Raw genomic sequence first — 25,036 nt, forward strand, 5'->3', positions numbered from 1 at the left:
ACCTTTTTCCAAGGAGAAAGTGGGGTGTAAATTCTTCTATGAGTAAGGGTTCAGTCCTGTGGCCACTAGACATTGACTAAGGCGCCCTGAGATACTGGGAATTTCCCCTCTCTGAGGTCAGAAGCAGCACTCTGGCCTTGGAAGGGGGAGTTGCATGTAACACATATATAGACTGTTTGTGTAACTTGCTTTCTACTAGGGCTCTGTGGAGTGACTCTGCTCTGCTTTGAAATTCGAAGCAAAACTCCATTGAGGGGCTGCTCCGCTTCACATTTCAAAGCAGCTCTTTTGCTCCACTTCGTCAAAGCTTCATCAAAGATCTGCTCTGTTTTTTAATAGCCACTCCAATATAGTCAAAAATACTTACAGCTGTGTAATGTTTAAAGATAAAGAGACAAAACTTGGCACTATAATAGCTCTTATGTAGAGCTTTAGCCATGCCAATTTTGAAGCAGAGCCGTTCATCCATTATTTTTTAGGATTTTTTTAATTTCAAGGTTTTAAAATCAATTTTTTAAAAACCGCTGGAGCCATACCCTTCAAGCTCAAATTGTCAAACCTCCTCTTTGGGGTCTTGCACCTTCAGCAGTTTCAGCCCTTGACATTATTACTATTTATTACATTTATATACCGCCCCATAGCTGAAGCTCTCTGGGTGGTTTACAAAAGTTAAAAACAGTGAATGTTAAAAACAAATATACAAAATTTTAAACCATCAAAAACATAAAAACAACAATATCCATTTAAAACAACTATTCTGGGGTCAGTTAAAAAAATCTCAGCATATGTTGTTAACTGTGTGGGAGAAGAGAAAAGTCTTGACCTGGCTCCAAAAAGATAACAATGTTGGTGCCAAGTGAGCCTCGTCGGGGAGATCATTCCATAATTGGGGGGGGGGCACCACTGAAAAGAACCTCTCCCTTCTTGCCATCCTTCGAGCTTCCCTTGGAGTAGGCACTCTGAGGAGGACCTTAGATGTTGAGCGCAGTGTATGGGTAGGTTCATGTCAGGAGAGGCATTCCGTCAGGTATTGTGGTCCCAAGTCGCATAAGTCTTTATAGGCTAAAACCAGCACCTTGAATTGGGCTCCGAAACATAGAGGCAGTCAATGCAAGTGGGCCAGAATTGGCTCCGCTCTGCAAATTCAAAGCTTTGACGGAGCGCTGCCAAACCTTCGAATTTGTGGGGCGGTGCATACAGCTCTACTTTCTCTGTGTTGTTGCCTCTGAAGGAGTTCTTCTTTCTCAGAATCATCTGAGTGCCTGGTGGTTTGGCAACGTAGGTAAATCTTTGTAGTGTTCGATTCTGCCTTGTGATCGTGTTGGTGCAGCCATACAACTGTTGTCATGACATGGCATCTGAAAAATGCCCCCTTGAAGCATGTCCTTCTCTGTGGAAGAGATGGTGGTTGAAATCTTATGTGCTATCCCTGAATACATCAAACCAAAATGGTTTCAAGAGTGTTAATTTGGCCAGAGTGCAAAGCTAACAAGAAACTCTCTAAAATGTAATCGCTCTGTGTTTCAGGATGACCACCTTTAACCCAAATTGCTATTTGAGGCCATGCTGTTCATGCTGAATGACACCATGCTTTGACAGCCATGACAGCCACTATGCTATGAAGTGGTTGTGTTGTGTGAATTGACCTTTAATTATGGTTACAGTCTGTGTAGGCATTGGTTGAGTTATCCTGAATCAACTCTTTAGGGATGTGGAATCATGGATCGGTTTGGTTTTGGTTGTCTTCCCAGCTTCTTCCCTCATCTCCACCCTATGTCTCATTTTTGCTGCAGTGTTTTAGAAGGCCAGCCATAGCACTATGTGAAAGCTTAGGCATGGACCTAAGGTATCAGCTTTCAAATACGGCTGAGATGAAAGGGCAGTGTATTCTGTGAAAATGTTCTCCCATTGAGCTCCTTTAGAGTGAAGACAACTAGGATTATTTTTGAGACCAAGCCAGTAGCATTGTTCTCAATCTCAGTTGGCTTCATTTGTCCCCAGAGATGTCGCCACATAGCCAAATCTAGCCATTAAGCCATCATGCTCACTAGGTGATCCCTGATTGGCTAGGATCATATAATGAATGAGAGAGAATTTCCTGTTTGGCCCTGCACAGCCAAAGTCCTCTGATCCTCTGAGGGATGGGAGAACCAAGGAGGCTCAGGTTTGCAGAAATTCTCCAAACTTTACTTCAAAGCTCAGTTTGGCTTGCTCCCATTCTTAATTGTGGCCAGTTTTGAGGTTCTTTTGAATGGGCGAAGTGCGTTTTTCAAAAGCTGTGCATTTTGCAGATCCTAGTTTGGGAATTTGCTAACGTTTTCGGAGAGCACGTGTTCCGGTTTAGATTTGTGTTTGGGGTTGTATATGGGACGTTTTGAATGATTTGCGAACTGAAACTAAATTCTCATATACCCCTACACGGAGCAAGCCAGTGGACAAGCTACTCCCAGTATTTCTCTCAGCTGGCCTGAGGATAGAGATCACTATACAACTGCTGGGATGATCCCAGCCCACCTGTGTAGCTCCAGGACTGAGGGGAAGGTTGTGTCTCACCAGATGGCAGTGGCACTCTCACCATGGCGAGTGTGGTAAGTGCAAATGCAAATACCTGGCCACACATAAGAACCATTAAATGTAACTCTCAGACACTTGGGGCAAAGTGAAGAAAGGCCATAAAGTCCTGGTAGCCTATATGTTGACAGCAGCAAAGATTTTGCTAGCAAAAGTATAGTGAACAGCACAGTTGTCCTCTTTAGAGACTTAGTTATGCAAAACAAGCAAGGGATGGGCTGTAGCTTCTAAGGGAAAGCTGTAGTGGTAGAGCATATGCTTTGCGTACAGGAAGTCCAAGGTTCAGGCTGGGAAGGAGCCCTGCCTTAAAACCCTGGAGAGCCGCTGCCGGAAAATGCTGGGCTAGATGGACCAGTGTTCCTATGGCATTATGTTAATTAATAAACTCAGCAATTACAAGTATCTTTGGGAAGGAAAACTTAAATCAGCTGGATTTTGTTTCTATATCACTGTAACCATGAGAACCTGTAACTCAAGATGTGCTAAATATAATTTAGAAAAAGGGGATTTGAATGGCTAATGTTTAAAATTTGTATTATTTGTTCTTTAATAAGACACTGTTTTTTCTCCCCACTTCTCTTACTCTTTTCCTTTTTTAAAATATGGAATTTCTAATTGCATGTTTTCTAATCAAATAAATGATTAAATGATTTCTTGGAAACTTCAGCTATGTTTTAATCTTATAGACATGTTTCCTGAGAGTAAGACCCATTAACTCAATAGAGCTTGCATTTCAGTAGACAAGTGTAGGACTGTGCTATTCAGAATACAATTGCTAAGCTGATGACTGGGACTGATCTTAGGGTACATATAATAACACTTTCACTGGCTGTGGGTCTGTTTCTGGATACAAAAAAACCTTTCAAGCCATATATGACTTGGGTCCTTCATACTGTGGAGCCATCTTTCCCCTATGTATCTACTTTGGGTTCCTGAACCTTTTGAAGTTAGATGGGTAGCAACCAGCCACCATTGTCAGGCGATTCTCTGTTGTTGAACATGAAGTCTGGTGTGTTCCAGTCTCTTAATGCTGCTACTATTTTCTTGTTGTCATTTATTCGTAGTTTTATTGTTTGTTTTTAATGTGATTGTAAACCTCCCCAGAGTATTTTCCTTTAATAAAGGTGTAGGTTATATATTATATCAAATACATAAATGTATTAAAACTGCATTGGTAAACACACATCTACAAGTAAGTCCTATTGAACTCAGTGGAGTTTCCTTCTGTATAGGATTGCATTGGAAGTATGTTTAAGATTGCAACCTTAGTCTAAGGGCTAGGTTAGCATGGTGTAGTGGTTAGAGTATCTGACTAGAATTGGAGAGACCAAGCTTCAAATGCCGACTCAGCCATGAAGATCATCAGATGGCATTCGGCCGCTGTTTATCCCTCAGCCTAAACTTCCTCATAGGGCTGTAGTGACGACAAAATAGGGTGGGTGGGTTTGAGTACCATGTATGCCACCTTGGAACTCCTTGGGGCAGGATATCAATGTTAATAAATTAATAAAATAAAACAAAATGTATACCTCAGGAGGGAGTAACTTCCAATTGAGAAATGAGATATGTGGTGAGAAAAAGTTTATCAGATATTTACAACCTAAAATGTTATCAGATCTTAATCTAATCCCATAATCCTAGATAAAGGACAATAGATAAACTGATTAAACAAATGACACACAAATACGCTTTTTCAACATTTATTTCTTTACAACTGATTCAACATTCAATACCCATGTGTGAAAAAGGGTGTGAACCTTTACATTCAGTACCAGGTGGCAACCCCATGAGCAGTAATGACTTAAAGTAAGTGTTTTCTGTAACTGGCTGCGACTATGGACTGGATGAGGGCTAATAAACTGAAACTCAATCCAGATAAGACTGAGATGCTGTTAGTGGGTGGTTTCTCTGGATGAGGGGTGTTCAACCTGTTCTGGATGGAGTTGCATTCCCTCTGAAGGAGCAGGTTCATAGCTTGGGGGTTCTCCTAGAACCATCTCTGTCTCTTGAGGCTCAGTTGGCCTTCGTGCCACAGAGTGCCTTCTACCAACTTTGGTTGGTGGCCCAGCTACACTCGTATCTGGACAGGGTTAACCTAGCTTCAGTCCATGCCCTGGTAACCTCCAAATTAGATTTTTGCAATGCTCTCTAGGTGGGGCTGCCTTTGAAGAAGGTTCAGAAGCTACAGCTTGTGCAAAATGCAGCGGCCAGAAGGTTCAAACATATAAGACCGATTCTGGCCAGCTTGCATTGGCTGCCTACATGTTTCTGAGCCCAATTCAGGGTGCTGGTTTTAACTTATAAAGCCTTACATGGCTTGGGACCACCATACCTGATGGAATGCCTCTCCCGACATGAACCTACCCGTACACTGCGCTCAACATCTAAGGTCCTCCTCCGAGGGCCTACTCTGAGGGACGCTCGGAGGATGGCAACAAGGGAGAGGGCCCTTTTAGTGGTGCCCCCCCCAATTATGGAATGATCTCCCCAATGAGGCTCGCCTGGCACCAACATTGTTATCTTTTCAGTGCCAGGTCAAGACTTTTCTCCCAGGCATTTAAGAACATTTAACAGCATATGCCTGAGAAAAGTTGTTTTAAATGGATATTGTTGTTTTTTTAATACTTTTGGTGGTTTTTAAATTTTGTATATCTGTTTTTAATGTTCATTGTTTTAAAGTTTTATAAACCGCCCAGAGAGCTTCAGCTATGGGTCAGTATATAAATGTAATAAATAAACTGTTGGTCAGTCTCTCACATTGATTTGGAGGCATTAAGAGCTTCCTTGCATGAAAAGCTTGCTTTAGATCCTGCCACAACTTTTTGATGAGGTTTAGGTGCGAACTTTGACTAGGACATTCTAATACACACACAAATTTTCTTCTGCAGCCAATCTTTTGTAGATCTGCTTGTATGTTTAGGATCATTGTCTTGTTGTATGGCCCACTTTCAGTTCAACTTCAGCTCATGGACAGATGGCATGACATTCTCCTCTAGAATCTTCTGATACACTGCAGAATTCATGTTTTTTTCAGTGATGGCAAGCTGTCCAGGTCCTGAGGCAGCAAAGCAGACCCAAACCATCACATTCCCACCACTATGCTTGACGGTTTGGATGAGGTTCTTCTGTTCAAATTCAGTGTTTGTTTATCGCCAAGCATAATGCTTCTCTTTGAGGCCAAAAAGTTCTACATTTGACTCGTCCGTCCAGAGAACATTGTTCCAGGAGTCTTGGGGATCATCTATGTAATCTTTAGAGAACTTCAGACAGGCAGCAATGTTCTTTTTAGAGAGTGGTGGTTTCCTCCTGGCAATCCTCCCATGAACACCATTCTAGTTCACTCTTTTTCTGACCATTGAGACATGAACACTCATATTATCCAAGGTTAGAGTGGCCTGCAGATTCTTGGAAGTTACTTTGAGGTTCTTTTTGACTTGCTGGATGATGCACCAGTTTGTTCTTGGAAAGCTTTTGGTAGGATGAGTAGTCCTGGATAGAGTGACTGTGGTCTTGAACCTTCTCCATTTGCAAATTATCTGCCTGACTGTGGATTGGCAGAGCCCAGATCCTTAGAAATCGTTTTTGTAACCCTTTCTAGATTGAGGAGCAGCAATAACTGCTTTTCTGAGTTCCTCAGAGATGTCTTTTGATCAATGTGTGATGTGTTTCCGCACAACTGTATGGTGAAGACCAAACTCACAAAGTTTCTAATGCTTTTGTAGGATGTGACTCTCAAAGTCGCCCTTGAAGATCTACCTAAATACTTAAACATCTGATTCTAATTATTCCCTCTAATTGAGCTGATGCAACCAGGGGTTCACTTACTTTTGCACATACTCTGACTCTTAAGTACCCATTGTTTGCCTAAGTTATATATTGTTTTATTTCACGAGACACAGAATTGGTTAATATAAACCCTGTTGGATATTTAGAAAACGACTGGTTTTGATTCACAAAGACTATCATGGTAAACCTATGGAATTTCCGTAATTATGATTATGGATCACAAACATTTTCTCATCACTGTATGCGTGTTTAATCCTTTCTGTGCCTGCCGCTTTCCCTCTTCAGCCAAGGTCCAGATCCATGTTAACCTTGGATGCTCTAGTGGGGGAACCAGGTTGGATGTTCAGAGGCTAAATGGCATGCAGGGAAAGAGTTACGTACACTTTATGGTTGCAAATCTCTCTCAGACAGAGTCGCTGTTTGGTTAACAATGTACATGGCTGTTTTGCAGTGTGTAGCTTGGCCCTAACAAGCAGTCTAATAAAAACTTGAGTCTTGTTTGTGGAAGTCGAAGACACTTAACTCAGTTTTATGTTTCCCTTTATCTTCCTCACCATTTCCACTCTATTCTGTGCTTGTTAGGCCACATCTGGAGTACTGTTCCGGGTACCACAATTTAAGAAGGACATTGCCAAACTGGAACAAGGAAGAGCAGCCAGGATAGTGAGAGGTCTAGGAACCAAGTCTTATGAAGAGTAGTTAAAAGAGCTGAGTATGTTTAGCTTGGAAAAAGAAGGGGAGACATGATAACCATTTTCAAATATCAGAAGGGCTATTATGCAGTAGATGGAACAGGCTTGTACTGTGTTGCTTTGGAGGGCGGAACTAGAACCAATGAGTGTAAATGGCAGGGAAGCAGATTTTGATTAATCATTAAGAGAAGCTCCCCAACAGTAAGAGCTGGAACATATAGACTGTGTGTGCGTTCACTTGAGGTATTTAAGCAGAGGCTGGAAAGCCATCTGTCAGGGATGCTGTAGTTGCTTCCTGCATTGAGTGTGTGTAGGGAGGGGGTTGGACTAGATTTCCCCTAAGTTCCCTTCCAACTCTAGAATTCTATATGTCTAGTATAAATCCTATGTTACCATGGGCGCTAGTAGTCCTGCTCCTTTACCCCTCAGTCCCCTCACTACAGAGGGCCTCATGAATAATGTACAGTACATGTGGCTCATGCACAGGGAATCCCCCCTCTGAAAATTGCATGCCTCCCTCTTTCACACACCCCAATTGCCCGCCTCAGTCCCCTTCCCCAGCCCCGCTGATGACGACAGCGCAATGATATGGCTACGCCCGGGGCCCGCCTTCACACCACTCTGATTGGCTGAACAGGGTTGTCTGTCATCCCACTGGTGGAGGGGCTGCCCTGCCTCTTTGGTGCAGAGGGAATTAATTGCTATTAAAGCTGATCTTTCAAAAAAAAATTGCATGTCTACACTGCTCATGTTTCAGTTTAAAATAAAAACCAAGCAAAATCAGTTTTCTAGAGCCCTAGTAATAAGTCTTACACTATCATGTTCTTATATAGATATAGAAGATATAGATGCTGTATGATGTGGTATGATTTGTTGGTCAAAAGCCGAAGCCCAGAGTGGGAGGTGGGAAATTCTTAGCTCTTAGCCTTTTCAGCACCTTCCAGTATATACATTCAAGGAAATAGCTCTGCATAATTCCAAAATCTCTTTCCTGTGCCTTCCAGTGAAATCTTGAAATATAAAAAATAAAGAGCTGCTTGTTCCCTCAAACGAAGTTTGGGGTTCTGAAGAAAGACCTCTTACATCTGGAAGCATCTTGCGTTCGCATAAATAATTTTATTAGGAACTGACACTACATGCATGCATGAAGAAAATCCACAGCTAAGGCATGAAGCCCTTCCACATGAAGTGTATAGGATAACCATAGGAGAGCCAGGTCTTGTAAAAGCCTTTGGGGGGTAGGGGCAAAAAGTCTCAACGAAAAAAGTGTGAAGCTTTGCTTAATTTCTGTATCTGAAGCCAGTGCTACTTTCTCCATACTGCACCCCAAAACAACCTAGTTCCAGACACTTTCTGTAGTTAGAAAGCATTTTTCCACCCATATAATCTGTCCGTATTCTTCTCAACCTCTGAAACATAGAGCGGTGGCTAGCAGAACATGAAAACAAGACATGAAACGTGGAACGCAAATATTCTTATTCCTCTGGTCAACACCTACGTATACACCACTCTAATTTACTCTTGATGATTGGCAGATGAATGTGCAAACACTGAAAAGCTCAGTAAAGCAATGTGGTTTTTTTGTTTTGTTTTAAATCTGTGGTGTTATATCTGGTGTAGCCTATTCAGTCATGCAACTCTCTGCTTGATCTTGCAGACATCAGGTAATTAATATGCATCTGTGAACCAGCTCTGTGTGCCCCAGGATGAGGGACAAGCATTTTTAACATGCATTTTTGTAAATAAACAGAAAATATGATGTATCTATATGTATGTGCATATTCTAAACCACCCACCCCAGAACCCCATACATACACTCTGGTGGGTGGGGATAAGCCATGGTGACTTACTTCTCTTGCCACAAATGCCAGGGCTGAGGGGATCTGCAAACAGACCATGGGTTCTGGATGGCTTGTTAACAATGGCAACAAGCCGCCCTCACTGGGTTCACATGACACGGTAACCTGCATTGGCGAGGGTAGCTAAGCAGATCCCCCCAGCATGCAACTGGCATGCACAACAGGGAAAATAAGCCACCGTGGCTTATTTCCCCAACTGTGATTGTGTGAACTGGGCCAATGTCCAGTTGTGATAAGCCAGCAACAGCCCATGGGTTATTTGAGGGTTGTTTTCCCCTCCAACAAGCCATGTGTCGCAGGTTCAGATGATACAAGAAGCTGCACCTGTGTGGGTTATCAGACAGATGGTGCTCAGCACACACCATGGCTTGTTTAACCACACAGTGATCATGCAAACGAGGTCAATGTATTGTTTACCGCTAAAGCTCCAGCAAACTTGGGAGCCTGTTAAATGAATACATTGCAGCTGGGAATGCTCCCTGCTATTTTATTTTTTTAAGTTGAGAAATTCTGTTTAATGTGTTTCTAATGAGGCATGAACCTTATGATTTTCCCACCCCCACTGCTCCAACTGGGGCCTTAAAGGCCCAATTGGAACAGTGGTGTGTGTGTGTGTGTGTGTGTGAGAGAGAGAGAGAGAGAGAGAGAGAGAGAGAGAAAGCAAGCATGCTTTCCCCTGTTCCTCTCCAGTCGGGCCTTTAAGGCCCTGATTGGAATGAAGGAGGGAAAAGCGCGCTTTCCAGGGCCTGCGGAAAGTGCATCATTCCTCCCTGTAACACTAATGGTGCCACTATTAGCTTGGCAGGGGCAGAATGACACACTTTCCGGAGGCCCTGGAAAGCGCACTTTATTTATTTATTTAAAATATTTATATCCCGCCCTATATCACTAAGATCTCAGGGTGGCATACAGATAAAAACATACAGTATAAAACAATAAATACACATAGTTAAAAACAAATTAAACCATAATCCAAGTTAAAACAACATATAATTTAAAAGCAATAGATGCAGTTAAAACAATGTGCCAGTGAGTTTGTTTGTTTGTTTGTTTGTTTGTTTATTTATTACATTTCTATATCGCCCAATAGCCGGAGCTCTCTAGGCGGGTCACAAAAATCAAAACATTCAAAGTATAAAACAACAGTATAAAACCATAAAATACAATACAATATAAAAGCTCAACCAGATAAAAACAGCAGCAATGCAAAATTACAAATTTAAAACACCAAGTTAAAATTTATTTATAGACTGTTAAAATGCTAGGAGAATAAAAAGGTCTTCACCTGGCGTCTAAAAGCATATAATGTAGGTGCCAAGTTTAACCATCAAAGGCTTTGTTAAAAAGCCATGTTTTTACTTGGCGTCGAAATGCAATCAATGTTGGCGCCAATCGGGCCTCCAAGGGGAGGGCATTCCACAGTCGAGGTGCCACCACAGAGAAAGCCCTCTCCCTTGTCCCATTATAACGTATATGTTGTTAACAATGGCAACAATCCATCATCACTGGGTTCACATGACACGGTAACCTGCATTGGCAAGGGTAGCTAAGCAGATCCCCCCAGCACGCAACTGTACATCACCATGTGCATTGATGGTGCTATATAAATAAATAAATAATAATAATAATAATAATAATAATAATAATAATAATAATAACTGGCACGCACAACAGGGAAAATAAGCCACCGCGGCTTATTTCCCCAACTGTGATTGTGTGAACTGGGCCAATGTAAGTCTCCCCCCCCCCCCCCCATTCACTGTGGCAAACATCAGTTGTGATAAGCCAGCAACAGCCCATGGGTTATTTGAGGGTTGTTTTCCCCTCCAACAAGCCATGTGTCGCAGGTTCAGATGATACAAGAAGCTGCACCTGTGTGGGTTATCAGACAAATGGTGCTCAGCACACATCATGGCTTGTTTAACCACACAGTGATCATGCAAACGAGGTCAATGTATTGTTTACCGCTAAAGCTCCAGCAAACTTGGGAGCCTGTTAAATGAATACATTGCAGCTGGGAATGCTCCCTGCTATTTTATTTTTTTTTAAGTTGAGAAATTCTGTTTAATGTGTTTCTAATGAGGCATGAACCACAGAGAAAGCCCTCTCCCTTGTCCCATCATAACGTATATGTTGCATTGGTGGGATGCGGAGAAGGGTTCCTCCAACAGATCTCAGGTCTCGGGCAGGCATATATAAGGAGAGGCGCTCTCTCAAGTATTGAGGTCTCAAGCTTTCCCCTCCTCTGCTCCGATCGGGGCCTTTAAGGTACACATCCTCATGAAATGAGCTGTGCACACCTATGGTGCCATGATTTTGTGTAGGCTCAACACTGAGGTGCAATCAAGTTGCAGAATCCAATTAGCAAATTGGAGTCGTTATTAGTATGGGGCAGAATGGCCTATTCCTTCAATACGTGGCCAGGCCAAGCCAGTAACATCTTTTGTTATGGAAATTGCAGGTACGTGGTCCAGGATGGTTGGTGGATGACACTTTATTTATTTATTTATTTATTTAAGGATTTTTATGCCGCCATTCAGCCAAAAAAGGCTCTCATGGCGGCTTACAAAAGTATTTCTTGACACACTTTATGGCCATAAATTGTTAGTGGTAGTTCCTTGATCTTTTCTGGAACATGAAAGCCATCAGATTTGGGAAGATGACTCATCTTCCCACACATCTGTAGTATAGGGGGTTAATCCAAGATCTATCTGTGTGGGAGGTAATAACAGAAGCAGTTTGGACTGGATGGGGAGGCACGGGAAAGATGAGCTGTTGTTGTGAGGTTGAAAGGCTCTTGGCTAATGTCTCTCTCTCTCTCTCTCTCTCTCTGGGGATCTGCTTGGGGTGTGTGTGCTGTTTGCCTCTACTTAAGCCCAACTTGCACATTTGTAAATAAACCAAATGTTATAAAAACACTATGAATTTTTCAGTGATCTCTTTCCAAAGGATGGCAAACCCTGATAAGCAACTGTACCAACAACAAAGAGGATAACCACCACCACCCCAGCTGTGAAGGGAAAAACCAAAACAAAAAAGACAACTGCACCGTTATATTGTTCCTTATGTGTTTCAAGGTGCATTTCTTAATTTTATGGAAATTCTTCACTTGCTTCTAAAAATTCTAAATAGCTGCTCAGGACTGCCTGACTTCTGGCTTGCCCAAGGAAGTTTTGAAATGCATCTCTTAACCATGGGTTCCAGCTGTTAAGTCGTCTGTCCCCAACAACCCAGAATTCCTGGTTCCGATGTCACATTAAAAATGTGACATCTTACCCAGCTTGGCTCCCTCAGGCTGCGTTGCACGGCAACTCCCATAATTCCCAGTCAGCACAGCCAATATGCTGGGGAGTATTCTGGAAGGAGGGTGAGGAATTAGTGTTAGGGGAATGTGTGCCGTGAGGTTAAAACCAAACCAAACCTCCACCCTTTCACTATTCAGGGATATTTCAGTAAGACAAAACAAAAGGGGCACCTTTTCCTTTTCCCACTCTCCAGGGACCCCTACTATACAGCCATAAAATGATCGGGTTCTAGGCTGGAAGCCTTCTGGCATTATTTATTTATTTACAATATTTCTGTACCGCTCAATACCTAACAAAGTTTCCAGAGCGGTGAACATAGGTATAAACAGTAAAAAAGAAGAAGATTTTTTTGTATTATAGCAAATTATAAGTTATTTATTTATTTATTTATTTATTATTTAAAAACATTTTTATAGCGCCACCTCATCATTTCTGGCATCGTGGCACTTTACAATAAAACATAAAACAATTTCCATTAAAAACCCTCAACCCACATTAAAATTTAAACCACCCCTCCCCCAAACTCTTGCGAAAGTAAAAATGCCTTACAGAGGCGTTAAAAACAATTGACAATAGGAGCTTGTCTAAACTCTGCTGGCAAATTGTTCCACAACCGGGGACCAACCAGTGAAAAAGCCCTGGCTCCTGCACATTCCAAATTGTAGTGGGGGACCATCAGGGCACCCTGCTCCTGAGAGCAAGTCTGCCAATGGTGAGACACAGGAGTGAGGCGAGCACTCAAGTAACCAGGGCCCAGGCAGTGCAGGGCTTTATATATAGTTAACAAAACCTTGTAGCACACCCTAGCAGCCAATGGCAGCCAGGGAAACTCTTGAAGCACCGAAGTAATAGAAGACCACTTCAGAAGCTCCTTAGCCAACCTGGCTGTTGCATTTTGAACAGCCTGTTGGTGCTGGATTTGCTTCAAGGGAAGCCCTGTATACAACAAGTTGCAAAAATCAAGCCTGGAGATGACCAGGGCATGAACTGCGGTGGTAAGATCGGCTTCTGACAAAAAGGGGCGAACTTGGTGGAGCATATGTAATTGATAAAAACAGCTCCGGAGAATAGGCCCCACCTGTGATGACATAGTTAGGGATTGGTCAAGAATGACACCCAGGTCTCATGCCTCGGTCACAATCCTCAGTCGGATTCCTGAAAATGAAACATCTGCGAGCCCCTGCATCGAATCTGCCAGTTGCTGACCGCAACCAACCACCATGAAGTCAGTCTTCTCCGGATTAAACTTCAACTTGCTTCTAGACATCCAATTACAGATCTCAGCCAGGCACCGAGACAGAACAGCATCTGTCCCACTGAGGTCTGAGCGCACTGAGATATAAAGCTGGGTATCATTGGTGTAGATAATGGTACCTCAGCCTGTGGGCTCTAATTAACTCTGCCAGTGGCCTCACAGACACATTGAACATGAAAGGTGGGAGGATAGAACCCTGTGGAACTCCACAGGGAAGGGCTGTGGGGGCAGATGCACAAGTGCCCATGGTAACCAATTGAGCCCTTTCATCTAGGTAGGACTGGAACCAGGCAAGAGCCAGGCCCTCCAGTCCTACCTGGGTCCTCAAATTGTTCAATTTAAAATGAAGGACCAGGAAAAGTAAAGTGGCTGGTCAGTTGGGGAAGGCTTCTCGAAATAGAGTTGTTTTCAGCAGGCACTGGAAGCAGCCTAGTGTTGGTGCTTGCCTGACCTCCAGAAGCAGGGAGTTCCACAGAGAAGGGGCCACTACACTAAAGGCTCTACTCCTGGTGAATTCCAGTTGGGTCATAGGTCTGTGTGGAACCACCAGGAGCATGCCCTCTGGCGACCTCGGTGATCGGGCAGGTTGGTTCCAAGTTGTTTAGGGCTTTGTGCTCTAGTATCAAAACCTTATACTTGGCTTGGTAGCCAATAGGCAGCCAGTACAGTTCCCTCAGCAAAGGAGTTGTAGGCTGAAAGGAGTCAGCTTATGTAGTAGAGCAGGGGAAAGCTAGCCAGAGGGTCAAAGGAGAGAAAAAGGACTGCACGGCCCATGTTACAGGCTAGCTAGAGCTCCATAAAAAGATATATTGCGACATTTTATTGCAAGCCCATTTGTAATACAGAGTCTGACTTTGTTAGTGGTTTTGAAACAGAAGCTGGATGGCCATCTAGCAATAGTAGATTTCCTGCATCTGCAGGGGATTGACCAACATGATGATTGAGGTCCAACTACATGATTATAATTCTTGGGATTTAGGAAGGAGGTTTTAAAATGGAACATACAAAACCAGAGCTTGTCCTGGTCTCAAGACACTCCATTGAACATACATTACAAGGCTTTGATGTCCTGTATTTCCCAGATGAATGCCTTTATTGAGTTGTAGCTGACAAACCATGTCTCCCCTCTGAGTGAAACAAAGTTAATGGACTGTGGCTTCTTTTTACTAGGAAATGAAAGCTTTTCCGTTTTTTCCTCTTTCAGACCCAGACATAATGTCTTCCACACGTGGTGAATTTGGAGAATTTGGTTGAGGTGTGTCTCCTGACCCCAACCTCCCACCAGTACACACAGTTGCATAGTATTGTATCTTGTCTGCTTCTCTCTCCTGCCCCAGCGGGCTCAGCTCCCTATATAACACTAACCAGGGTTTCACAGAGAGGCTTACTTCCTCATAAATCTTTCCACAGCACCCGGTTTATGTGCGCCAAGACTATTTTAAAGTACTGTGTGATGATGGATAAGCAGCGGATTACAGGTTTTAAGAGGTGTCAGGGGAACATCTTTCATTCTGACACTGGTGAGGCCTGCATGTGGCCTGCATCCAGGTACCTGCACTGCTGTTATCTGGGGAGCAGCTGCTTTTCCAAGTGTCTAGGGAAACCCAGGTTCTTCTGTGCTCAAAAACCCTTTGTAAGTATGCAGAAAGAACAGCATGGATGTGGGGATGTAATGAGAGGAAGGAAGCTAAGAGGTTAGTTATCTTTCCCAGCTTTTGGAATGAAGAGTGTATAATTTATACTATTTCACATATAGTCACACATACACACACTCTAGGGCTGTTTAGACAACACGTTGCCCCACATTCAGTGGTTAAGTGTGGGTTGTTGTTGAACCGTGGGTTGTTTGTTGAACTGTGGATTAGCATGCTGTCTGAACATAGAGTGGTTTGTTAACCATGAAGCGTGGCTTATTTTCTCAAACTACCTCGAGAACCCATAGTTTGCTGTTGAGTTGTTCAGGGTGGTTGTTCACTGTGGACATTCAGACAATACGCTGGTCCATGGATCAACAAACAACCCACAGTTCAACAACATTTCACACTCAACCATTGAGTGTGGGTTAGTGTGCTGTCTGAATGGCTCTAATATCTTATACACACAGCCTTTTATTGACTCGGTAGGCAAACTCTCCAAATCACCAAGAAACAAGTAAAAGAGATGATAGGAGTAACAGTGTTCATGGCCCCAGGGCTAGTGCAAGCTTTGGACCAAAGTAGATGTGACGTTCATCACATGGTTAGCCTCTGGATGCTTCTTTTTCTTTGCTAGAAAGCAGCCACAGGATGGGAAATTTGGATCAGGACTGTGGCATGGAGTGCGAGTGCAATTCTTGCAAAATCAAGCATATTATGGTTGAAATTTGTGCAATTTAAGCAAATTCCGGTTGAAATTCACACAAATAATGCAAATTGTGGTAGCAATTTGTGTAAATGGTGATTTAAGGGTAAGTTCCCGGGTTTTGGAGAAAAAACTGCAGCTTGACTCACAAATGCAAGCTGAGCTGAGGGCTCCGGGAAAATCAGGGAAGCCCAAAAAGGGACCATCATTCTAACACACACACACACACACACACTATTTCCCACAGTCTTACACATACACACTTCTTTTACGCACGCACACTCCACAGATACAAACACTGTATTCTCTCTCTCAAACACATACCCATACCACATTCATAGCTTTAAACCCTGGGTAACCAAGAGCAAGCCAGCATGCTAGTGCAGATGGCTGGACCTCTCTTGCTTGGTTCCTTCTGTCAGTGCGAGCAGATAAACAAACCAGGGATGCTCAGTTCTTGCCTTGGTTATTATTCTCTGTGAATCCAGGACTTTGATTTGTCTCTCCCCTGACAAGCCAGAGTTGTAAGCCAGGAACATTGTTATCTACTAAACAGTCCAGGTGAAGAGGAGCAGCAGTAGCCAGTGTGTGCATGTCCTCTGTTCTGTGGCTCTCACTAAGTACATAAAACCGCCCTAAGATTAAAACAAGGAGTCTTGTGGTTCCTTAAAACTAGCACATTTTAATGGATTAAGTTTTGTGGCCCAAAAAAGCTTATCCCATAATGTGCTGGTCTTGAAGGCGCCACAAGGCTCTTCGTTTTGCCGCAACACAGACTGACACTGCTACACCTTTCGAAAAACGTTTAAGGGCATGATCTTAAATACACTTACCTCAAGGCACCTCTCAACCTCTCTTATACAATTTTTAAAGACCTGTTTATATCATAAAAGTGAAAGAGAACCATTTAAAAAGGAAAAGAATGTATGTTCTAGTCCATGTAGGCATGTTAGGTTCAAAATGCAAAATTTGCTTTTAAGCATCACGTGTGAAATTGGCCAATGATTTTATATTAGCTTTGCAGAAGCCTGTCCTTCTCAGTTCTGAAAGCCAGAGGGATGTTCCTGGGGTGATGTCACAGACAAGAAATGAAATTTAGTCAGGGTGGATGAAGCAGAGCCAAAAGGGAGTCCGTGTCAGGATCCGTTCCAAGTAGGGGCCAAGGCCAGAAAAGCAGTCCAGAGAGTTTGTCAAAAAGAAGCGGAAAGACCAGTAGCAAAATACAGGACTTGTTCTAGTTTTTTTGTGGGACACTGGCCAGAGGCCCATTTAACTGTTGAGGGCTGGTAGAAGTAGCAGGACCAGTGAAGGGTGGAGGATGGGCAAGGGACACAAATGTAAAGTATGCCCCAGTAGGCTAAGCCACACCACACAGTTGGGGTCACCTCTTTCTACCTTGTATTTTGGTCACCAGATTTGAATGGTGTCCTATCTGGTAACTTGGTGACTCTTATCTGAGGATCATTAGTTGTCCACTAGATGTTGCACCAATTATCTGACCATTGGAGAAATTAATGGGATGGATTAGTGGGGTGTTGTTGTTTTGTTTTTAAGGGGATGTAGACTATGTTATTTGTTATTTATTGTGACCTTCAGCTGCTGTGCGCAACATGCTATGTGTATTAGAATTTGTCATCCTGATTTGCCTGTCCGTTCTGTATAAGTGAGTCATGTGCTGAAGAATGTCACTTTAAAAATAAAAATTGCAAAAATGACGATAAAGAACTTCTATAAAAGATCATAAAGAACTTTTAATGAGGCATAGTAATAGAACATACTCTGCAAACAACCAAAACTGCAGCATTTTTTACTGTTGATACGTAGCATTAGATCTGCTGGTTGTTAGTTGGTGGAATGTTTTCATTCATTTGCACTTCCCAATGTGGCAGTGTCTGCCCTATGTGATGGCACCCATGCTGCAAGGCTTCATGAAGATCTCCCATCAATAGCTGACTTACATCATGTATTTTTAAACTATGAGCGGAAGTTATTAGAGAAGGAAGTATTCTAATTACTTGGTTTGTTCTGAGGGCTGGATTGTACAGGGAATATTAGAAGATATTTCAGTGCTGTGCTACTCTTCAACCAGGGTGGTCTGTGGGAAACAGGGGCGGGGACATCCACTCTTACTTTAAGTGTGTGTGTGTGTGTGTGTGTTTATCTGGGCTCCTTCTGAAACCTTCAAGGGTTTCTTCACTTCAGAGGAGGCCTGTGATTGGGAAACTTTTAAAAGAGGCCATCTTTGATCTTAATGTCAAACTAGAAATATAGGCTTTGGGGTACCTGGTCCTCTGGAATTGATCTATTATCTACCAATCGGTGGGGAATAAAACATCAAAGAAATAGTTTTTCAGTGGAATCTAATTACTCTTGGAAGCAAATCCCATTGAACAAAGAGGAAGGCCTTGCTCTTGAGTAAACATGTATAAGTAGCGCTGGCTCAAGACATTTTGCTGCCTGAGGTGAAGAACAAGATGGTGCCCCTGCCCCCTTCATGCACAAGAGCCTGGACAACTGAAGACAGTAGGCTCACTTATGAGGGACCCAGATCAGGCCGCATGGCACACGGGTTTCTCCTCCATCTAGCTGTCATCTCCCAGCATCTGCCGCCTGAGGCAACTGCTTCACTCTGCCTCATGTGTATAAGAGCAGGCTGTGCTCCCTGCTGCCTTGGGTGTTGATGGATTGGAGAAAACACCAGAACTAGATTCAATTATAGCTGTAACAGTGCCATTAGCTCTGGTCTTCGCCTAGTCTTGATAACATCATCCTTAACGCTCAGTTCCTGCTCACCTCCCAGTATTCTTAGAAGGCTGTGGATGATGCTGTGTTCTAACTATGTGTGTTTTCAAACTGTGTTTTGGGGAACGCTGTAGTTCCTCAAAAGCTTATTTGGGGTGGGTGGGTGTTCTTCAGTGGGAACATCAGTAATAGTGGACAATCTTCCTTGAAAGACAACTCATTCCCATTCCTACGAGACATCTTAATGTAAGCAAGTTTTCAGGTATACTCACAGTTCATATAAGGCAGGGGTGGGCAATTTGTTTTGGCCAACAACTCCCATTATCACTCACCATTGACTATGCTGGTTAGGGCTGATGGGTGTTGTAGGCCAAAACAGGAGGGCTACAAGTTTCCCCACATCAGGGGCGGGCTACAAGTTCCCCTCCCCTGATGTAGAGCAATGCTGAGGTCCTCCAGGCCTGGTTTGTGTCCTGCATGATTGGTTAATGTGCTCAGCAACGGGCCCTGGAAAATAAAACTTGCCAGTATTGTAAAGCAAATCTACATTACACCTTCATGAAAATCTGTGCTGCAGCTCCATTTGGAATATTATGTACGGTTCTGCTTGCCCATCTCAAGCTGGAAAAGAACAGGAAATTGCAACTACTTATGCTGCCCCAAAACCTGGTGGAAGGAGACATGATAAAAGGTTTATGAAATTATGCATGCTGTGGACAAAGCGGAAGGACAAACTTTTCTCCCTCTCTCATAACGTTGACAACCAGGATCATCAAATGGAATTGATTTAGGATGGCACATGACAGGTCATTTACATGGAACTGGCTGCCATGGGGTGTGGTAATGACCACTGGCTTAAGATGGCTTTAAAATGGGCTTGGACAGATTTATGGAGGAGCAAGAGAAGAGTCCTGTTAATGGCTATTAGCCATGCGAACTAAGCGGCTGAACTAGATCTGCAAAGGGAGCATGTCTCTGAATGCTGCTTGATTCTGGGGTCAAGAAGCAGAGGAGGGCTGGTTCTTCTGTGACCTGCTGGTGGTGTTCCCAGAGTGTCTGACTGACCGCTGCTCAAAACAGAATAATGGAATATATATCTTTGGCCTTATCCAGTGAGTTTCTTCTGTGTTACGCATTCTTTAAACACACACAAGCAGTTGCTGTTTACTCCATGCTCAAGCATCTTCTTAAACTAGCCAGATGTTTTCCAAACCAACAGAATAACTGCACAGTGCTACTGGGCAACTGCTAGTGAGCTTGGCTAAATGCCCTCTTTTTCAGCGTTCAGGTTTGGTCTGAAGACTGTTTTATCCCATAAGGCTTTTGTTGGAGAGATTTTTCATTTCTTTCTTTTGTGTATTGCCTGCTGTGTTCTAATGAGGTCTGTTTATTGGCATTTTTATTACCTTTTTTTTAATGTGAGCCATCCAGGGGCTGTATATATGCGACAAAAGCCTTGGGGTGGGAGTGCAGTGGCGCGGTGTCGATTATATGACGCAGAAGCCACTGCGTAGGCATCCCAGGGTTCCCCCTCCCCCCGAATCTCCAAAGCAAAAAAGTCAGGGACTTACCCTGACTTCTTTGTCTGGAGAGCAGCAAGGACTGCACATCTGTTGTCTGTCACCCTTCCAGGGTTGTGGCAGTGGTGTGGCCGGGTGGATGGCGACCCCTGATTGGTCAGCATCTGCCTGGGCAGGCAGGGAGGGGGTGGGCCGGCAAGCCAAATGGCCACTGGAATGCTGCTCCCCTGCCCCACCTCTTGCTGGGGGGAAAGTTCTCCCTTCCCTTGGCTTCAGTCCCCGTGAGGTAAGGGGGGGGGAATACAGGTGGCTCCCCTGCCCCCCATGATCCATATAAACCCCACACTCACTCCTTGGTGTGGGGTTAACATGGTGCAACCCTGCAGTAGTGAAACCACAGGGTTTTGGGGGCCTGCAGCGCCATCCTCAAGACAGCCCCCTTGTTTGTAAAAGCAGATATAAATAAGGAACAAAAAATGAAATACTTCCCTGACTTTCTCATATTGAACTAAAACCAACAGTAAGTAACCAAGGGATACAGCCAACTTTAAAAAGAAAAAAAGAAAGAAAAAAGAATGAAACAGAACAGCAATTATATATAGCCACTGAAATAATAGTAGCCTCAAAAAAAAAAAAGCATCTAAGAATCTGTTTTAGGCGCTCATTCACTTGCTCCACCTTAATGCTGTCCAACTTTTTGGCTGTTTTGGGATTATAAATTTAACTGGCAATGATTAAGCACTCGAAAATGAAAGATCAGCAGCTTTTTGCCCTCAGAGAAACCTGGATGGCGGCTCGGTTTGACTGGAATTTGCCAGAGCATCTCTTCAAAAGGAGATCTTACTTGGAGTCATTAAATAATCCTGCACCCATTTTCTAATTGTGGTCCAGGAGGAAAAAGAGAGCTTTCGAAAAAGTTTTTCTACTATGACTGCACATTTTGTTGAAGAGCAATAGAGATTGCTAACGTTCCTCAGAAAGACAGCAAAAGTCCGATGCTTTTGATGGAACTATGATCTGTCAGAGCAGGTAGTCTGAAGACAAAGTATGCCTTAGCCAGGCAAGCAGTCATTTCGCTTGAATGTCATTGGCCCCATGTGTTAGCTGTCCCCTGCTGAGCTTCAAATGATTTCTAAAAACTATGTACAGTATCAGATTATTACAATTTCTGTCCACCAAGGACAAGCAAGTCCTAGGTTGCAAACTGAGACTACAGCTCTCAAATGCAAGAGCAAGATGCATTTCTGCCTCTAGGGGGCAGCACTACCATTGAAGCAGAGACTGAAACTGATAATGATTGCTATAGGTCAGAAAATGAGTCTGATTAAATTTCATGCAACTTCATTGAATTTTGGTGGTCCCTCCCCCTTTTCTGTTCTTTTTAGGGGAATGGGTGCTTTATGTCTGCTTGACACTGTGGAGGACTAGGGGAGACATTAATAATTTTCTTTGTTACTAATGTTGATGGTTTATTCTGTTGTTGTTTTAATTGTTTTTTGCCTGTTCCTCATAAAGTGGCAAAACCAAAGAGGTTCCTTACAGTTCAGGAGCTTGTAGCTCCATTTGTTACATTTTTTAAAAAAAAAGTAAGTTCAGTTTGTAATAATTGTTTGAATACACTGTACTTTGAATATACCAAATGTAATAATTTTATGCCAAGCCAACTTGTACATAATTACATTTTATGTTCCTAAAGTAACAAAGTGACTTTCAATCTGTAAAAAGTGCTAATATTGCATTTCCCCCCAATTTTTCAAATAAATAAATAAATAAATCATTTATTTATTTTTAAGAAAACGGAAATAATGTTTTTTCCCCCATGGCTTCAAAATTTCCAAAAAAAATTACATCTCTAATCCCTGGCATATCTAGGTTGAGCTGGGAAAGCCCGATGAGATCACTGCTGTAGATCAACCAATTTATTTATTTATTGCATTTCTATACCACCCAATACCTGAAGCTCTCTGGGTGGTTCACAAATATTAAAACCATGAAGACAATTCAAAGTATAAAACAAACAACAGTATAAAAGTACAATATAGAAGCACAACCAGGATAAAACCGAGCAGCAATGCAGAGATTAATACAGATTTAAAATACAAGTTTAAAACAGCAAAGTTAAGAAACCAAGATGATAAACTGGGAAAATACTGGGAAAATAAAAAAGTCTTCACCTGGAGTCGAAAAGAGTATAATGTAGGTGCCAGGCAAACCTCCTTGGGGAGCTCATTCCACAGCCGGGGTGCCACAGCAGAGAAGGCCCTCCTCCTGGTAGCCACCTGCCTCACTTCCTTTGGCAGTTGCTCATGGAGAAGAACTCCTGAGGATGATCATAGGGTCCACGCAGGTACATATGGCAGGTACCAATGGTTTAACTCTGCATGAGGAAACTTCCTATGTTCTTTTATGTTACTGCTTTATATATACCGAAGTTAAACTCACCTCTGTAACCAGATTCTGCAGCTGAGATTAAGCCCTTCTCTGCTGCTTCTATGGCCATATAATAGGGAAATGCATGCAGAATCTCCATGCTAGGTATACTTCTGAGATTTACCAGTTTCCCCTGACCCAACAACAGTCCTGTTAATTCTTTTCTCTCTATCACCTAGGGACAATGTCAACAAATTTTGCCTTTCCAGGTTCCTCAAAATTCAACCGGACAAAGCACCTCCCAAATTGGCAACTGGGATAGATTTTTGGAAATTAATTAATGCCAATGTGGTCATTCCTTCCCCTCCTACCTCTTGGTTTTCCAACACTATCAGATTTCTACAGAGTTTGCAATTTTGACATGGACGATAATAAAAAAGCATGTTTAGTTTGTATCCTCTAGAGGTGGGTAACTGGCCCTCACTACAATTCCCATCCCTGACTATTTGCCATGTTGGCTGGGGCTGATGGGAATTGGAGTCCCATAACATCTGGAGGGGCAGATGTTCTCCACCCCTGGTCTGCTCTCATCTGAAGAATTTGTGTTTTCAGCAGGCAGACGCTACCGATTGCATATTTAGAGCGCCTTTTTTTTTTTTACTCTCTCTGATTCCAATGTACATCTGTGCATTGGTGAAATGCTACCATATATCATCTGTACAATTGCACCATCATCAAGATTGCATAATAGCCCAAAAAGAACTTGATGCAAGTCACATCAAGATTTTTTTTTGCTGCTTGTTTTTTCAGTGATTTATCGGTGCACATAGGAAAGGCAGAAAGGGAAAAAGCTGCAAATTAGCAGAAGGAAATGATGCTCCTGTAAACTGCATCAAGCAACACTCTGTGCAAAATTCTGGAAGAAAACATGGGACACTGAGGCCATAGCTAGACCTAAGGTTTATCCCTGGATTGTCCAGGGGTCAAACCTGCTCATCTAGGTGACACACAGGGGATCCAGTGCTCAGGCAGGGGCGAACCCTGGATGATCCCAGGATAAACCTTAGGTCTAGCTGTGGCCTAGGTGATTCTTAATGCATGGATTCTCCTTTGGAAACCCGGCAGGATGGCCCCTTATAAATCACCATTAAGGAGGAAATCTATCACCCAAAATGAGAATGAAAGAGGATACAAATTTGCATAAAATTCACATATACTGATTGATAGGCCCAAATTTAGGAGTAATTATTATAATTTAAATAGAAATACCATGTGGAAGATTTAACCAGGTGACCTGTGTGCCTCCTGCTCAGTCGGCTAACTGCTGATGGCCAATAGTTCTTATGGTTCTTTATCTTTTAACTGGAATTGGATTGACAGCCCTTCAAATAGAAAACTGTCCTTTGTAAAAGAGGGTTCATTCATTCCCCCCCCCCCAACAAGATCAGCAATTTTGGAACTCTGAAATCCATGGAGAAAATTTAGAAGCCTCCCTAATCTATGCACTTGAGAGAATTTCCCTACTCCAGTGGCTCTTTGATGCACTTGGTAGGGGTACAGTACACAGGTTGAGCTTGATGGGAGAAGAGCTTGATGCTTCATTGCTAGGGAATGCTTCCATGACTGCACATGGGAACCTGTGTGGAACTTTTGATTGCGACCACCGTGTGTAGCCTTTTGCTGTACTTTGACTTGTTCGCAGGATGGAGTGGTTGTGATGGCGGCTGTGGTGTTGGAGGTGAAATTGCACTTAAGCGGCAGCATCAGGAAGGAAGGGAGGGAGGGAGAGCGAAGAGGGAGGGTGAGAGCCTTCTAAGACAAGGGGCTCTTTGTAAGCGGGACTTGCGAGTCAATGCTGTTCCGCGGTTTCCTTCTCTTGGATGATACAATTTGTTATTCCACTAAAACGGCCTCTGTTAAAATGCTCCCTGAAGGTGGCCACGGCAGAGACTCATGGGGCCTTTTGTCTGGGCTTCATATTAGTCATTCACCTTGGAATTTTGCTTCCCACTTGCATCTCCGGACAAACACATCAATTATGCTCTTGGGTGTGTGGTGAGGTGGGGGGAGAAAAGTCGCTGCTCCTCTCCTTCCTTTCTCTTGCTGTGGGGCGGAGAGATCGTGTCTGCACTAGTAAGGCAACTTAAGTGTAGGTTTTGTGAAAAAGCAAGGATTTCTACAAGCAGGAGAGCCTGGAGCTTACTTTTCCCACACTCCACTGGGTATTCAAGGTAAAGGAAAAACAAATTTCCCATGATTGTAAGGAGCATCCTTAATTTGAACCTAGTTTTTAAAGTTCTGCTCATGTCCCTGATCATTCACCACAATGGCCTTTAATGGCTACTAGAGATAATGGTGGTTCCCTCCAAATAGAGAAAATGCTTTCAGATATCTAATACGAATAGAATGTATATAGCATTTTAAGAGTGCTCGGAGTTTTTCCTCATCCATTATCTCAGCAATCGTTACAACAGTCATTTGTAAGGCTTTGGGACTCTTCAAACAAGACACTAACCCACACTCAATGAGTTACCCACACATTTTTCTCAGGGTAGGTTATCGTGTTGTTGGATTGCAGCCAGGGTGGCTTGATAAC

The 25,036-nt window shown here is 43.0% G+C and overlaps 1 long non-coding RNA gene across 1 annotated transcript in view; it reads left to right on the forward strand.

The window, feature by feature from the left end:
* The first annotated feature begins 2,461 nt into the window (after window positions 1-2,461).
* The window catches only part of LOC134408470 (uncharacterized), a 133,524-nt gene continuing 110,949 nt past the window's right edge, over window positions 2,462-25,036 (forward strand). Inside the window, exon 1 of the long non-coding RNA XR_010026099.1 lies at window positions 2,462-2,588. This is a non-coding gene — a long non-coding RNA (uncharacterized LOC134408470). The remainder of the gene's footprint in view (window positions 2,589-25,036) is intronic.

This window comes from Elgaria multicarinata, chromosome 13, assembly GCF_023053635.1.
Source record: "Elgaria multicarinata webbii isolate HBS135686 ecotype San Diego chromosome 13, rElgMul1.1.pri, whole genome shotgun sequence".
Lineage (NCBI taxonomy): Eukaryota > Metazoa > Chordata > Lepidosauria > Squamata > Anguidae > Elgaria > Elgaria multicarinata.